At 45.3% G+C, this 15,687-nt stretch overlaps 1 long non-coding RNA gene across 4 annotated transcripts in view; it reads left to right on the plus strand.

Moving 5' to 3' along the window:
- Window positions 1–14,616, plus strand: part of LOC311612052 — a 16,126-nt gene extending 1,510 nt beyond the window's left edge. Inside the window, exons 2-4 of one of the 4 annotated variants that reach the window (XR_014793208.1) lie at window positions 9,441–11,241; window positions 11,558–11,998; window positions 12,697–14,616. This is a non-coding gene — a long non-coding RNA (uncharacterized lncRNA). Of the gene's footprint in view, window positions 1–9,440; window positions 11,999–12,696 lie in introns of all 4 variants that reach the window. The other 3 variants (XR_014793209.1, XR_014793206.1, XR_014793207.1) reach the window with 3 other exon arrangements.
- The last annotated feature ends 1,071 nt before the right edge of the window (window positions 14,617–15,687 follow it).

Raw genomic sequence — 15,687 nt, forward strand, 5'->3', positions numbered from 1 at the left:
CTGCTTTAATCAGAATGTTGGTTTTGTCAAACAAAAAGCAAATCCAGACTTGGTATGGAGAGGCTTTATTTGAAAGGATTATTACGAGGCGGGAGAGGGACTATTGCGATGCTGGAAGGGGCTGCTGCATCAGGGAGAACACCATGACAAGGAGATGCACACATATGTGAAGAGCTAGGCAAACAGGGCCTTTCTTTTACAAGAGAAATGAATAAGGCTAGCAAAACCTGGGTGTGGGAAAGGGGGAGGAAAGAGAGGATGGCCTAGCCCTATCAGGTGTGGCTCAGTGGATAGAGCGGCGGCCTGGGAACCAAAGGGTCCCGAGTTCGATTCCAGCCAAGGGCACACACCTTGGTTGCAGGTTCCTCGCTGGCCCGGGCGCTGGTTGAGGCCTGTGCAGGAGGCCACCAGTCAATGTGTTTCTCTCACATCGATGTTTCTCTCTGTCTTTCCCTCTCTCTTCCATTTGCTCTAAAAAAATCAATGAGAAAAATATCCTCAGGTGAAGATTAACAAAACAAACAAACAAACAAAAAACCCACACACAACAACAACAAAAAGAGAAAGGATGGCTCATAGAACAGTAGACCAGAGGATGTTTTACCCTGACATCAGGCTGTTTTCTGGGAGGGATCCACAAATAGGACCTGTCTCAGCTGAGAAGAGACTCAAGTTCAGGGACCTAACAGAGACAGATAAAATTAACCAAAGTTTGGTTAACAAGCATTTTGTTCTGATCAGTGGGACAGGGGTTCAGCTAATCATATATGAGGCAAAGCCTGGCTTTGTCATAGGTAAGCAAGTAAGCATTGATTAGTTTTATCTAACTCACAGGAGAAGGATGATTCTTTGTAGTAAGCCCATCTTCCAGACACAAAAGGGTGAGAAAAATTCCATTCACCTTCACTGTTTTCTCCGGTAAAATTCAACATTGTCAGCTTCTCTACTTAGAATGAATTTGGAAAATACCCTTCTGTGTAGAAGGATTACAATGAAAAAAATCTTGATAGTTGCTATATATTTTTTTTAACATTGGAAATTTTCTCTCTAGGGAGTCCCTAAAAAAAAAAAAAAAAAAAAAAAAAAGGAAGAAGAAAGAAAAGATGAATAAATAAAACAACTCACGAAGGGAAAAGGTATCTTTAGTGCTTTATTCTGGCAGATAAAGTGCATATTAAAAGATGTGACCTTTGTGGTTACTGACTAGCAGAGGCATTGCATATGTAATTATAGGATGAAATAAATCTTCTTAAAAAGATTGGTCAGATTTAGTATTTAGAAACGTCACCATCAAGGCCAATACCCAGGTCACCCAAAGCTACCTGGTTTACAATAAAAATAAAGATTACAGCCAAAATCGGTTTGGCTCAGTGGATAGAGCATTGGCCTGCGGACTGAAGGGTCCCAGGTTCGATTCTGGTCAAGGGCATGTACCTTGGTTGCAGGCACATCCCCATTAGGGGGTGTGCAAGAGGCAGCTGATGGATGTTTCTCTCTCATCGATGTTTCTAACTCTATCCCTCTCTCTTCCTCTTTGTAAAAAAAATCAATAAAATATATATATAAAAAATATAAAGATTACATTCTGTCCCTCTAGGAAGTTTCATTTCATAATACATGGCATTGTTATGGCAGAAAGTTGCATAAAGATAGAAGGAATTAAAGATAAAAAGCTAGGTGTTTCAGTTGTTGTCTTGTGTTAGAAAAGATCATAAAATCACAACATTCAGAGTTAAATCAGTTTAGTCTCTTCAGAGATGTATTGGATACATCAACTTCAAGGTAACTGCCAGTTTTATTGTCTCTTGTAGCTATGTATTTATATTAAATCCCAGTTTTCCTGAAAATAGCTCACAGAAAATACATGAGAGAAACGTATAATTTTTATTAAGCCTCTGAAATTCCAAAGATATGCAAAACCAGTAAAACCAGGCTGGAGGTGGTGAAACGGTTGAGGGACATTTTGGAGGCGTGGCCACACTGCAGGGCCACTTATTCCTACTGGGCCCAGTCCGCGAGGAAGCCGGAAGCCATGCGTCCTGCTTGAGTATCGCCTGATTTTCCTAGCTTCAGCCTCCCAATGTAGTCAGTGCAGACTAGATGGTCTGTCAGGATCTGTCTAGTTTTAAAAGGTTATTGTACTGTCTTAAAGCCAGAAATTCCTTAATCTAGGAGGCACTTTAAAACCCTTGGAGCGTCTAAAAGATCTGTAGAAGGTGCCATTAGGGGGTAGGGAGAGAAAGAAGGAGAAAGAAAGAAAGAAAGGTATAGCCCTGACTGGTTTGGCTCAGTGGATAGAGCTTCCACTTGTGGACTGCAGGGTCCCAGGTTCGATTCCGGTCAAGGGCATGTACCTTGGTTGCGGGCACATCCCCAGTTAGGGGGTGTGCAGGAGGTAGCTGGTCGATGTTTCTCTTTCATTGATGTTTCTAACTCTCTATCCCTCTCTCTACCTCTCTGTAGAAAGAAAGAAAGGAATAGAAAGTAAGTGGCACAGGAGAGATCTTCTCAGAAAAGAGCCGAGTGCTCGGGGAAACTAATTCGTGCTGGCCAGATGTTGCTTACAGGATCCCCACATTTGCCAAAGCAACTGCCTCTTCCTATTTTCCTCTGTCCCCCCTCTCCCTCCCCCTCCTCCTCTGCAGAATACCCAGTCCCTCACCAGCCAGGGCTCACCCTGGTTTCCAGAATTAGCTGCCCCTGTGACAGCCTTGCCTTCCCCAAACCCAGCGCCCTCCCCACAAGACGGGAATGAAACTGCTTCAGTTGCAATTCCCAGACGGTAGATGGCGCTGGTCGACTATGAAAAAAGGTCTTTGTGGCTGTCATCTGCGTCCCCAGGCCTCCCACAGCAAGCTCTGTGTCCAGCACCTTACAGCTGGGCATGTCCGGTCTTCATTTGTTTGCCATCGTATCTTCTAGGCAGTCCTTTCACACAGTTTTGTAAAAACCGAAAACAGGGCTTCCCCGCTGCAGACGTTTCTGTAGGAGTTATTTTCTCACTGATGCCAGTGGGTGAGGAACACTGGCTTAGAGAACTCCACCACAGCATGTCACGCCCACGGGTATGGAGATGGTGCCTTTGGTAACAGATATTTAAAAATATATATTTTATTGATTGTTTACAGAGAGGAAGGGAGATAGAGGGTCAGAAACATCGATGAGAGAGAATCATCGATTAGCTGCCTCCTGCACACCCCCCAAAGGGGATGTGCCTGCAACCAAGGTACATGCTCCTGATTGGAATCGAGCCTGGGATCCTTCAGTTTGCAGGCCGAAACTGGTTTCTGCTAGTAACAGATTAAAAAAAAAAAAAACCCACAAAAAACTTGTATAATTGACAACATTGCCCAGCTAAATGTCTGAATTTCGAATCGTGCCACCCATTTGATTTTGATGCCTGTGTATATAAGACATTCTGTAGTGGTAATGAATGCCATTGGGAATCGTGTTCTGGAAACAGCGTGCCATTTTCTCCCTGATGCTGATCCAGGAAGAGATACACATCTCCATGATAGACAAAGTACAGTGCCACTGGGAAGGTCTGCCTACCTTTTGTAAGAATTTATTTTTTCTTCTTTTTTTTTTTTCTTTTTTATTGATTTTGTACAGAGAGGAAGGGAGAGAGATAGAGAGTTAGAAACATCGATGAAAGAGTCATCGATCAGCTGCCTCTTGCACACCCCCTACTGGGGATGTGCCCGCAACCAAGGTACATGCCCTTGACCGGAATCGAACCTGGGACCCTTCAGTCCCCAAGCCGACGCTCTATCCATTGAGTCAAACCGGTCTCGGCTGTAAGAATTTCTTTAAAAAAAAAAATTCCCTCCCCCCCTCCTAACTGGTTTGGCTCAGTGGACAGAGTGTTGGCTTGCAGACTGAAGGGTCCCAGGTTTGATTCTGGTCAAGGGCATGCCCCTTGGTTACGGGCACATCCCCAGTAGGGGGTGTGCAGGAGACAGCTGATGGATGTTTCTAACTCTCTACCTACCTCTCTCCCTTCCTCTCTGTAAAAAAATCAACAAAATATATTTAAAAAAAAAATTTTTTTTATTATTGATAGTATTACAGGTATCTCCCATCTTCCCCCTCTCCTCCCCTCCTTGTAAGGATTTCAAAGATGCTCATGGGAAGTGTCTTAAGAATGTTCATGAAAAACAAAATTGTGTGGAATCTGAAGAAATGTTTCTTATCTTTAATAAACTTATAATTTTTGTATCTCCCATGACCCATGTTCCCCCAATACAGTTTTATCATTTCATTGAATATGTTTTAAAAGTTCTCTCTTCTTTTCCACCCTCTTCCTATTTAACTCAATGCTACATAAAACAAAAACCCCCAATGTATAAATTAAAATAAGAGGGTTTTAACTTTCCTGAAAAAGTTTTTAAACCTTGTAGTTTTTCACAAAACCCTGAGTATATTAGCTTTTCTGGAAAATGTCTTTTTAATTGAAGAAAAAAAAAAAATTCCTGGCGCTATGGTTTGAGAGGATAATCTAAACATATTTTAGGAGATAAGTTAAATTTTTGATAAGCTGTGTGCTTATCATTAAAAAAACATAAAGAGTCGGGACTGGTTTGGCTCAATGGATAGAGCGTCGGCTTGGGGACTGAAGAGTCCCGGGTTCTATTCCGGTCAAGGACATGTACCTTGGTTGCGGGCATATCCCCAGTAGGGGGTGTGCAAGAGGCAGCTGATCGATGACTCTCTCTCATCGATGTTTCTAACTCTCTATCTCTCTCCCTTCCTCTCTGTACAAAATCAATAAAAATATATTTAAAAAAAACAAACAAAAAACAAAACAAAAAAAAACACATAAAGATCTCCCATATACTCTCAAATCTGCTGGTTTTGAATAGATCACAATGTAAAAAACATCTGATTTCTCTCCCAACATCGGGTCCTGTCATTTCACTGTCAGTTACCTGAATGCCTACACACTGAGCACCCCACCCCTGTGCCTTGATGGATTTGTGTAGCTGTCAATTCTAGATTTACTACAGGCCCCGCACACGTTCGTGCACTGAGGGGAGGGGATCCTTCAGCCCGACCTGCGCCCTCTTGAAGTCCGGGACCCCTCGGGGGATGTCCACCTGCCAGCTTCGGCCTGTTCCCCATGGGAGCTCCCTGTGGGAGCACCGCTCAGCCAGAAGCCGGGCTCCCTGCTCCTTAGTGCTGCCTCAGGGAGAAGCTCCCACTACCGCCATTGTGCTCACCAGCCATGAGCCTGGCTTCTGGCTGAGCGGCGCTCCCCCTGTGGGAGTGCACTGACCACCAGGGGGCAGCTCCTGCCTTGAACGTCTGCCCCCTGGTGGTCAGTGCTCGTCCTAGGTAGGGGTGTCGAACTCAATCAGAGAAGGGGCCAAAATCTAAAATCCAGCCTAAATCGCGGGCCGAATGGTTTACTGAACAGTCATAAACTGACAATGTCATAAACTGACAGCGGAGTGCAGTGATGACAGCGCGGTGCGGGCCACATTGCAAGGCCTGGCGGGCTGGATTTGGCCCGTGGGCCTTGTGTTTGACACATGTGTCCTAGAGACTAGTCATCCCGCTGTTCAGTCAATTTGCATATTAGCCTTTTATTATATAGGATTGCTTGGTTTGGGAATGAGTCGTTTCAGGAGCATGTGCCTCACATATCTCTCAGAACTAGCGAAGGCTCTTCACCTGAACGAAGATATTAGTCTACACCTCCCGTGCCTGCAGTTCGGAGATGATGTAGGTGTAGATGTGTCTTTTCTGAATTAAGCTAGAAATTCAAGAAACATTTCTTAACTTTCTCCTAACTCTGCGATATTGCTGTCTGGCAGCCGCCACGGCCAAGCCCAGAGTTTAAAATCTCAGCTTCGTAGGTGAGAAAGCGTGTTCGGGAGCCAGAGTCCACAGAGCGCCAGTTGCAACAATATCCTCTGCGATGGGCGCGAGGAAGCACGTCACAGACACGTTGCCAAAATTATTAATTTTCTAGAAGGAAAACACACGCAGCAGATGTTCTTATAAAACCCGTACAGCACGTGCCTTGGAAAATTGCTTTAACTGGCAACGGTATAGGGCTGTTGAATTATATTTCCAAGACACTGGAATTCTTGTTAATTCATACGTTAGCTGTTTCATAACGAAATATACTTGAGGAAACCAAATATCTTTCAGAGCTGATGTTCTGGAGACTGGGACACAGCTGCATTTTTTAATATATATATATTTTATTGAGTTTTTTTTTTTAAACATCGATGAGAGAGAAACATTAATCAGTTGTCTCTGCACACCCCCTACTGGGAATGTGCCCGCATCCAAGGTACATGTCCTTGACCAGAATCGAACCTGGGGCCCTTCAGTCCAAAGGCCAATGCTCTATCCACTGAGCCAAACCAGTTAGGGCTGGGATGATCATCTTTAGATCAAGTTCCACAATTAAAATGGTATGAATAACATAAATAAACTGACAGTGATTTACTTTTTTTTATTTTATTTCATTTCATTTCCTGGAGCTTTATGTCTTGCATTTTGTGAAAATCTCCATGACCAGTGGTGGGTAGCCCACCAATATCCAATTATTTGTTGATCACCCGAGAAGTAATTTCCCCCAAGAAGTCCAGCATTGACTGAGCGCTGCCTTAATCCTTCAACAGGTCTGTTTGTTCTCCCCCAGCCTCTGGGCCCAGGCGGCTCCGGGCTGTGGGGCTCTCCCTAGCAGTGCTGTCTGTCCGTGGCATCCACACTCGAGTGGGAACGGCTGCTTTCAGGGGATTCAATTTCCTCTCTGTGTTTGCGAGGGTGATAAGAACCAGAGAGTCCTCGTCTGGAGGCAGAGATAAGGGCATCCCCCTATCCTACCGCGATGCCTTCCTGGAACGGGGCTCACCACCGGTGTGCATGTAGAGTGTGAGCTTCCTTCAGGCTGAAGTTGTGGCTTCTTGCTGCAAAACTGCAGTGTGGATGGTGGTAGAATCACCAACACCCCTTCAGAGGACGCCAGAGAGCACCTTGTTTCTCTTGGCAAATGCGCGTCTTCTAAGTGTTCTTATAAATTAAGTGACACACCGGACACTGCACAGTTTCGAAGCAGCAGAGTTCAAATGCAACCCTAGCTTTCCTGACTCTGACTTCCATGCTCTTCCCGCCGCGGTGTATTGTATTGTGTTTCATCTTTATTTTTTAACCAGATTGCACATTTAAAAAAATATATCTTATTGATTTTTTACAGAGAGGAAGGGAGAAGGATAGAGAGTTAGAAACATTGATCAGCTGCTCCCTACATACCCCGCACTGGGGATGTACCGCAACCAAGGCACATGCCCTTGACTGGAACCTTTCAGTCCTCAGGCCAACGCTCTATCCATTGAGCCAAACAGGTTTTGGCGCAGATTGCACATTTAAAAAATTTTTATAATAGAGAATATTTATTGAACATGCATCTTTGTGAGATCATTTCTAAGTCTTTCATGTGGCATTTTATATATATTCTTATATATTTGTGTGTGTGTGTGTGTGTGTGTGTGTATATATATATATATATATATATATATATATATTTTTTTTTTTTTTTTTTTTAATTCAGAGAGGAAGGGTGAGGGATGAAAGAGAATCATTCATCAGCTGCCTCCTGCACTCTCCACATTGGGGATCAAGTGTGAAACCTTGACCAGAATCGAACCCGGGACCTTGCAGTCCACAGGCCAATGCTCTATCCACTGAGCCAAACCAGCTAGGGCTTTCACGTGGCATTTTATTTAATTATTTTAATAACCGTATAAAGTGATGTAGTAGTTACATTCACCATCCCCATTTGTAGCGGGAGGACATGGATGACGACAGAGTTCCATTAGTTGACTCATTGTCACATCACCACGGAATGGTGGCGTCTGTGTGGATGCCCAGGGCTGTCTGAATTCAGGCCCTGATGATTTAAACACTTAAAAATGCTTCTTCTAAGGTCTTTTTGTGCATCTGTAAGGAAACAGAGGATTAACAAGACTCAGTAACTTCTAGAATAAAAACCTAGGGATTTACTGGAAGAATTGGAATTCAAGTCTAGATACTCCTCCATACTGTGCCGCCACACTCTTGGGTATTATAACGGACTAAGTACTCAGCACCTAGCATGTTGGAGATAGAAAGCTTAAACACAGGAGCCTCTGAATAAAGAGGGACCCTGAAAGCTAAAAGGACGCAGATAAACACACACTCCACAACCAGATTGCACATTCTTGAGACAAGAAAGCATCCTTCTAATTACTGGCTATTTCCAAGCATGCAGCGTCTGGGATCAATAAATATTTGATTTCAACTTGTCAGGTCAATACGCAGATGAATGGATGGAACTCAAGGAAGGCACACAATAGTTTTGAGTGGACACTTGGGAAGTCGGAGGACAGGGCACGGGAAGAAATCATTGAGAGCCGTACTTTCATAAAGAAACCAGCGCTCAATAACTCTTGTGTGTGTCCATCATCTGTAACTATGTCATAATAGGAGGACTGAGTGCTACATATGCTGCATCCCATGGAGTGTGTGTGTGTGTGTGTGGGGAAGCCATTGGTTAGTCACAAGAGTTACGCTATTGTTGTGAATTATTAACATTTGTTAATGAGATGAGATACAACCCTACCCTCCCATCAGGCCGCAGCCCTGGGGGGAGGGGAGCTTTTCTGTGAGGAGGGAAGGGAGCCAGGCTGGTAGGGGACGGCTGACAGGGAGAGTCCACGTGAGGATGGACGGCCCCCGGGGGAGGAGGGCATGTGTGAACGGAGAAGCAGGATCCATCCATTACATAAAAATAAACAATAAGCAACTTTTGAATTCCTGGTGCTGTGTGTCCTCTGGGATTCCAACGGCTACGCAAACCACTTGAGCTTTCATTTGGATGGTTTATGGGCCTCGAGGGAATTCTAGGCTTCTAATTTATCGTGGCCGGTTCCATGTAGTGTTTATGGCTCCGTATGCTACGTGTGACGGTGTTGTCTGCATGCCTGTACATGGAGTTTAATGAGTGGCCTAGAGATGATCCTCGGCCAGGCTCTGTGGATGTCTGTGTGTTGGGAAATATGTGCTTCATCCTGGAAAAAAAAGAAAAAAAAAGAAAAGAAAAAAAAAGGGAGAGGCTCCTAGCCAGAGCAGGAGCCCCTGGAGTCTGGAGTGGAATTACCCACTCCTGCACGGTCCCCCCACTGTCAGAGTCCGTCTAGAGGTTGTGCATGCGTTGTGCACTTTCCAGCCCGTCCTCTAAGCTTTTGCTTCTGTAAAGTGAAACAAGGAAAAGTTCCAGTTAGATTCTGGGCCCCTTTGAACCAATCTTTTTCATATATATTTTTTGGAAGGTGCAATGGGCTAAAAGTTAAAATTGAGTTTTGAGCTATCATATATGTTCTTTCTCTCTCTCTCTCCTCTCTCTCTCTTCCTCTCCATTCCTCTCTCTCTCTAAAAATTAATTTAAGAACATATGAAGAAGATAAGAAGCCACACACTGGAATGCACCATTGAATGATTACAAAGTGAATGCGGGAGAAGAGAGACTTGGCTGTTTCCAAACAGACGTCTGCTGAGAGCATCGCCGGGTCCGGAAGACAGTCTGTGAGGGTGAGTCCCTCCCCGGATGACAAAGGACCCTCACCTTCCGAGGGGACAATGTGAGCCTGAGCTGAGGGAGCCCTCCCTTCCCTCTGTATACACACCTGCTGCCTGCCCCTGCCTCCCTCCCCCCCATTCCCGCTGGATGGAGGCCAAGGGAAGAGCACCCCATTTCCATCACCGAGCGGGGCGGCTGTGCCTCTCTCTCCCCCTGCGGTGGGGGCCACGCTGGGAGGGGCCTGTTTGCTCCCCGATGGTTTGTGAGGAGCCAGGAGCTTCCTGGCTCCCTGGGGAGGAGGCCTTATGGAGGAGCTCCCTGCTTTGCCTGAGAAAATCTCTGAGGACTCTCTGCGCAGGCCTCCCAGGTTAGAGCAGGGATCTGAGGCAGTTCTAAGCCTCTGTAGGTTCCATTTTCAGCTCTGGACATGGATTTCGCCGTTTGTGGCTGCCAATGGAGTGGAGATGGCTGGTGTGGAGGGGGTCGCTGTCGGCCGCCATCTCTGTCCTGTAGCTGGGGCGCGTCTGAGGCATCAGCCAAGTGGGTGTCTGCTTCCCGAACCTTCTCTGCTTCCCCACGTTGGGGTCGCCCAGAAGGTGGTCACCAGCTCTGTGGACGGGATCACGTCGTACAGGGTGAAAGCAGATGGAAGGAAAAGAGAACCTAAGTATATAAGTTGGGACAATTTATACTCATTTTGGGAATGCACGTTGCGAAAGTGTGATAAAAAAATACTTTCTGTTCAAACAACTTTCCTCTACCCAGTTCTTAGGGGGCAATGGAATTTTCTTTTGCTTAGCTTGATTATGATGCTGGAGTCCAAAGAAAGGCTGCTATTTATTTTGCTTTAAGAAAACTCAAGATAAACACTGAATGGCCAGATTATTATGATCTCTGAACCCATAATAATCTGGCCACTCAGTGTGTGTCTGTGTGTGTGTGTGTGTGTGTGTGTGTGTGTATTAGAGGCCCGATGCATGAATTCATGCAAGAACTTTGAAATTATTTAACTTCTCTTCTTTTCAAAATTATCTCTTTAAATTGGGACATGCTTACAGAAGAAAACAGAGCAAAGAGAAATAAAATTCAGATAGAAAATATTTTAATATAGGGTTTATTTATTGAGACAAATACATGTTTCTTTATGATCACGCTGACATTCATGCTTGTATAGAGAAAGGGGCTGGATCAAAAGTCTCTCATTTTGGCCACAACTGAATTAAGTTCTCAGGGCGATGATGTGACATACATTGTGTCAGAGCATACATGAGACTGGACCTGGGTCAGATGAGGCCTCAGGCATAAGCATTTGACTTATATTCCACCTCAGGCACTCTTTTTTTTTTTTTTTTTTAAATAGTTTTATTGATTTCAGAGAGAAAGAGAGAGGGAGAGAGAGAGAAACATCAATGATGAGCATCATGGATTGCCCGCCTCCGGTATGGCCCCCACAACTCAGGCATGTGCCCTGACTGAGATTGAACTGTGACCTCCTGGTTCATAGGTGGCCGCTTAGCCACTGAGCCACACCGGCCGGGCTCAGGCCCTCTTAATTCACTTCTGAAGACCAGATGAAGTAACTGTAATGCGTCCACAGCATAAAATTTAGCTGGCTCTGGAGACGGTGCATTAGTGTCCTGCGGGTGAGGTCTGAACCGGATGGCAGGCAGGTACGTACACGGGAGCGGTCATTACGGCGGGCAGATGTGCACCGGCGGTGGCGATGGCTGCAGGGGGAATTGCTTGGTGGAAACGAGTTAAAACGAGACAATGGATTATCCAGAAGGGTGCTTTTCTACTGACTACACTTTTATTGGTGAAGGCAATCCAAGGGGGTGGGGGGGGGAATCAAGCCATTAAAAATGAAAGCTGCTATCATGCATTTATTTAATATCATCCATCCATCCATCCATTTTATTTAATGTCATCCATGTGGCATACAACTGTATGCCTACATCTGAACTTTTTTTCCCCCTTCCCTTTTAGTCTGAATAAATGAAAGGAAACCCTGCTTTTATTTCCTCCCCCACGTAAACGTCGATGGGAGGCCGGTGTATGAAAGCGGCGGAGGAGCCGAATGGCCCGCAGCAGAGGGACTGCTTGCGGAAGAGTTGAATCTTTACGTGTGTGCGCCAGACTGCCCACGGTCTCATCACGTCGCACGGAGCTTGCGAGCGTTGTTCCCCAGTCACAGAGAACAACCAGCACACCAGTGACCTGCGCGCAGGAGCTGGGATTTATATACACTTTACACCCCCCCCCCCCCCCCCCCCCCCCCCCGAGGAAAGCCCCGTTTGATGCCACCGATGGACCAGATGTATCTTCCTCTGTACGATGTGATCAGAATGCGATTAGAAGAAGAAAATACACCGTGCATTCAAAACAAATGGGCAGTCCTCTTGGAAGCTCAGCGGTGATTTAAACCAGGTAGCGATATCCAATCAGAGGAGCAGGCTGGGAAGGTTATGATTGTGCGATGGGCCTAGGCGGGTATGCTTGCCACCGTGCACCGATGGAGTCCTATAGCCATTGAGCGGGGGGGACATCTCACAGCCACCCCCCTCCAAAAAAAAAATTTGTCTCTTAATATGATTACTAATGTGATAAGATATCTCATATTAGTGAGAGTTCTTAAATGTGTCAATATGAATTGAGTCTCACAACCCCCCCCCCCCCCCCCCCCCCCCCCCCCCGAATCAAATTTTCATGGGAGGAAGGACAGAAATGAAGATGGCCGTGGGGGGAAAATACACACATTGCTAGAGCAATCACACAGGCTGCTGTGATTTTCCCGCATCTGTGCATTTTACTGTAACAAAGTGATTACTATGCTTAAAATGTGAAATTATGGACTCAGCTTTCTCAGTGTCATATCATCAGAATACACAAAAATCTGACATCAAATTTGTATGTAATCCAAAGTAGTATAAAATTGTATGTGCATGTCTGGTTAGGCATTCGAATGGATGGTGTGACATAGGTGTGGACAGGAACGTTGGTAAAACACGAACTAATGCCTCAACGAAGGCAATAACAGCCAAAAGGTCTGTATTTGTGACTCATGAATGGGGATGAAAATTCTTCCTTCATCTCTTCTGACTCTGTGTCCCAATATTTTATTTCAGACTGAATACAGAAAATATCTGGTGAAAAAAGGCATAATTATAATCTGCGTAGTATGAAGGTTTTCTATCCTTATTTTTATGTGAACCAAAAAGATGAGAAACCATTATTAGTGTTTTTTTTTTAAGCCTATTTGAAGAATTTAAGGACAGGAGTAACAAGTTATCTTCTGAACTGAAGACTTTAGCAACCAACTTGACAAAAGCAGAATTTTCTCTCAACAGGGACAGGCATCTCTGAGGACGATGGATGGGTTTCAGGAACCGCTGACCCATCACTTTGTGCTGGTGTTTATCAAAACCTCACACACGCAAAGAGTGTCTAGAAAAAGCGAAAGTTTGTGTCGCACCATGAGGATCGAAACAACACACGCGCCAGTTGGAAAATACACTCAACCTCTACGACACCCTTCCGCTAAGAGGCAGGCTCAGGTCCTTCCCTCTGGATCTCAGTGGCCTGCGTCTGCTTAGAACCACACAAAGCTGCGAGCGATGCTCTGCGATCTTCCTGCTCGCTGGGGAAAGACGCAGCGTTCACCCTGTTTTCTTGCGACGCTCGGTCTGGAGGTGCCAGCACCGCGTCACAAACTCCCACTGCCCCCAGCCTGCCATGCCGGGGGGGCTACGTGTGGGGGCTCCGGTGGACAGACGCATTGCGCCTGCAGATGGCAGCTCCCTGAGACTGCTCCCTTCCTCTCTGTAAAAAATCAATAAGATATATTTAAAAAAAAATGAAGCCAAATTTTATTTTCAGAGAGCCCAGCGGTTAACGGGAGGAGACTGACAAAGAAATAAACAAGCATAACATCTCTGAGTGGTGGCTGAGGTGGAGCCGTTGTCAGGACGTGCAGCCACTACAGGGACACACGTGAGCTGTCCTCGCGGTGGACGCGGGAGGCAGGGCCTAGAAGGACATCCCAGTCAGAGGGAACGGCATGACGGGACACAGGGACGGGCAGGAACAAGGCACGCTGGTGCCATGGCAGGTGGCTGGGCGATGCTGAAGGATGTGTGGGGCTGTCACAAGAAAGAAAACTGATAGTAAAGACTTGACCAGGTTTAAGTTCAAGTTTGAATTTTGTCCTTAAGGAAACGAGGAGTTCTTGGATATGACTCGTCTCCAATAACAATGTAGAATAGGTTCTTGTGGAGAAGACTGAGTGGTATGTGAGGATGTTTGGGGAAGTCCCAGTGACTGGGCAGTGCCTCTGGCAGTTAGTGGGGGACAGTAGTGATACTGAGGGTTCTGCAATGCATGGAACAATATCATAGAGGATGCCAGTAGCGTCTCCATGGAGAAACACTGCATAATAACAGGAACTTGGCGCTTGGAAGAAAGCACCTAACTCTTCACAGGACTCAGGGGTGAGCCACTTTATTTTACTTATTTATTTATTAAATATATTTTATTGATTTTTTACAGAGAGGAAGAGAGAGGGATAGAGAGTTAGAAACATCGATTAGAGAGAATCATCAATCAGCTGCCTCTTGCTACTGGGGATGTGCCTGCAACCAAGGTACATGCCCTTGACCGGAATTGAACCTGGGACCCTTCAGTCCACAGGCGGACGCTCTATCCACTGAGCCAAACCAGTGCGGCATAGAGCCATCTTATTTTTATTGGGAAGGGAAGGAAAGAGTTTTCTCTGAACCCCTTTGATGTGACAAAGGAACAATTGACTAAAAGCTCAACAATTCCACCGACAAACAAAACAGCAGCATTTAAGACTTTGGATTTGAATCCAAGGGTATTTTGATCTTCTAGCTCTTAATGTAGTTTAGTTTATCGCTTATTCACATGGTCATTCATTTTGTCAATAAATATTTATTGAACACTTTTTATGGGCAAAGCACTGCTCCAGGCTTATGAAATACAGCCTGAACAAGGTAGGCAAAGATGGAAACTCCAACCCAGAAATTCCAAGGGGGGATAAACCTAAGGGATGATTCAGCTGCTGCTTCCGCAGCCGAGCGTTATTTATGTGAGATCTCTGAAAACATAACGAGGGCCGCATTTCTTCCTAACGAGACAAGCTCGTAACCCCAAGGGTGTGTGTACTGTCTGTGCCTTGCAAGCGAGGTAGATGTAGATTGTGCCATTAAAGCCAGTTGCTAACACGTACCCAGGGCTGTTCAGAGACTAGGAGAATTTATTTAAGATTGGGAGAACAGGAGAGAGAGGTGGCACCTGTAGGAAATATTGCCAGTGCAGTTATGTTAGCTATTGTAAATATTTAAATAAAATCAGGGGTTATAGGATCTCAATGTTGACGTAATTGGTTGCAAATAAGGCAAAACCCAAAGATTGCCAAGGATCTTTTAAGAACACAGTTGGTCTTACTTTCAGCTCATTTAGGCAAACCTTTTTGCTGAGGTTAGCTAGGCAAGAAGACATATACAATGAGTGGCCAGATTATTATGGTCTCTGAATGCATAATAATCCGGCCACTCAGTGTACAGAGTGTGTCTGTGTGTACACATATATACATTAAGTGAATTCATGCACTGGGCCTCTAATATATATATATATTAGAGGCCCAGTGCATGAATTCGTGCATGGGTGTGGCCAGGCCAGCCTGGCCAGGGGGAGGGGACATGGGCAGTTGGATGTCCCCTGGTTGAACTCCTGGTCAAGGGGACAATTTGCATATTAGCCTTTTATTATATATGTATCTCAAAAAATAAAAAAACAAATCCTATTTCCTCTTGTGCCATGGCATGTAAAACATTGGGGAGCACTAGATATAAGGACCGAGCACTCCAGGTCCACACTGTGGCGGTAGGAAAGGAGGGGGAAAGAACCGCTAGCAGGGTCGTCTAAGACCATCGGAAAACACAGACATTTACATTACAATTCATAGCAGTAGCAAAATTACAGTTATGAAGTAGCAACGAAAATAATGTTATGGTTGGGGGTCACCACAACACGAGGAACTGTAGGGAAGGGCCGAGGCATTAGGAAGGTTGAGAACCACTGCTTTGTGGCAGCCGAAA

Source organism: Pipistrellus hanaki (genome assembly GCF_964339955.1).
Source record: "Pipistrellus hanaki genome assembly, chromosome: 17".
Classification (NCBI taxonomy): domain Eukaryota; kingdom Metazoa; phylum Chordata; class Mammalia; order Chiroptera; family Vespertilionidae; genus Pipistrellus; species Pipistrellus hanaki.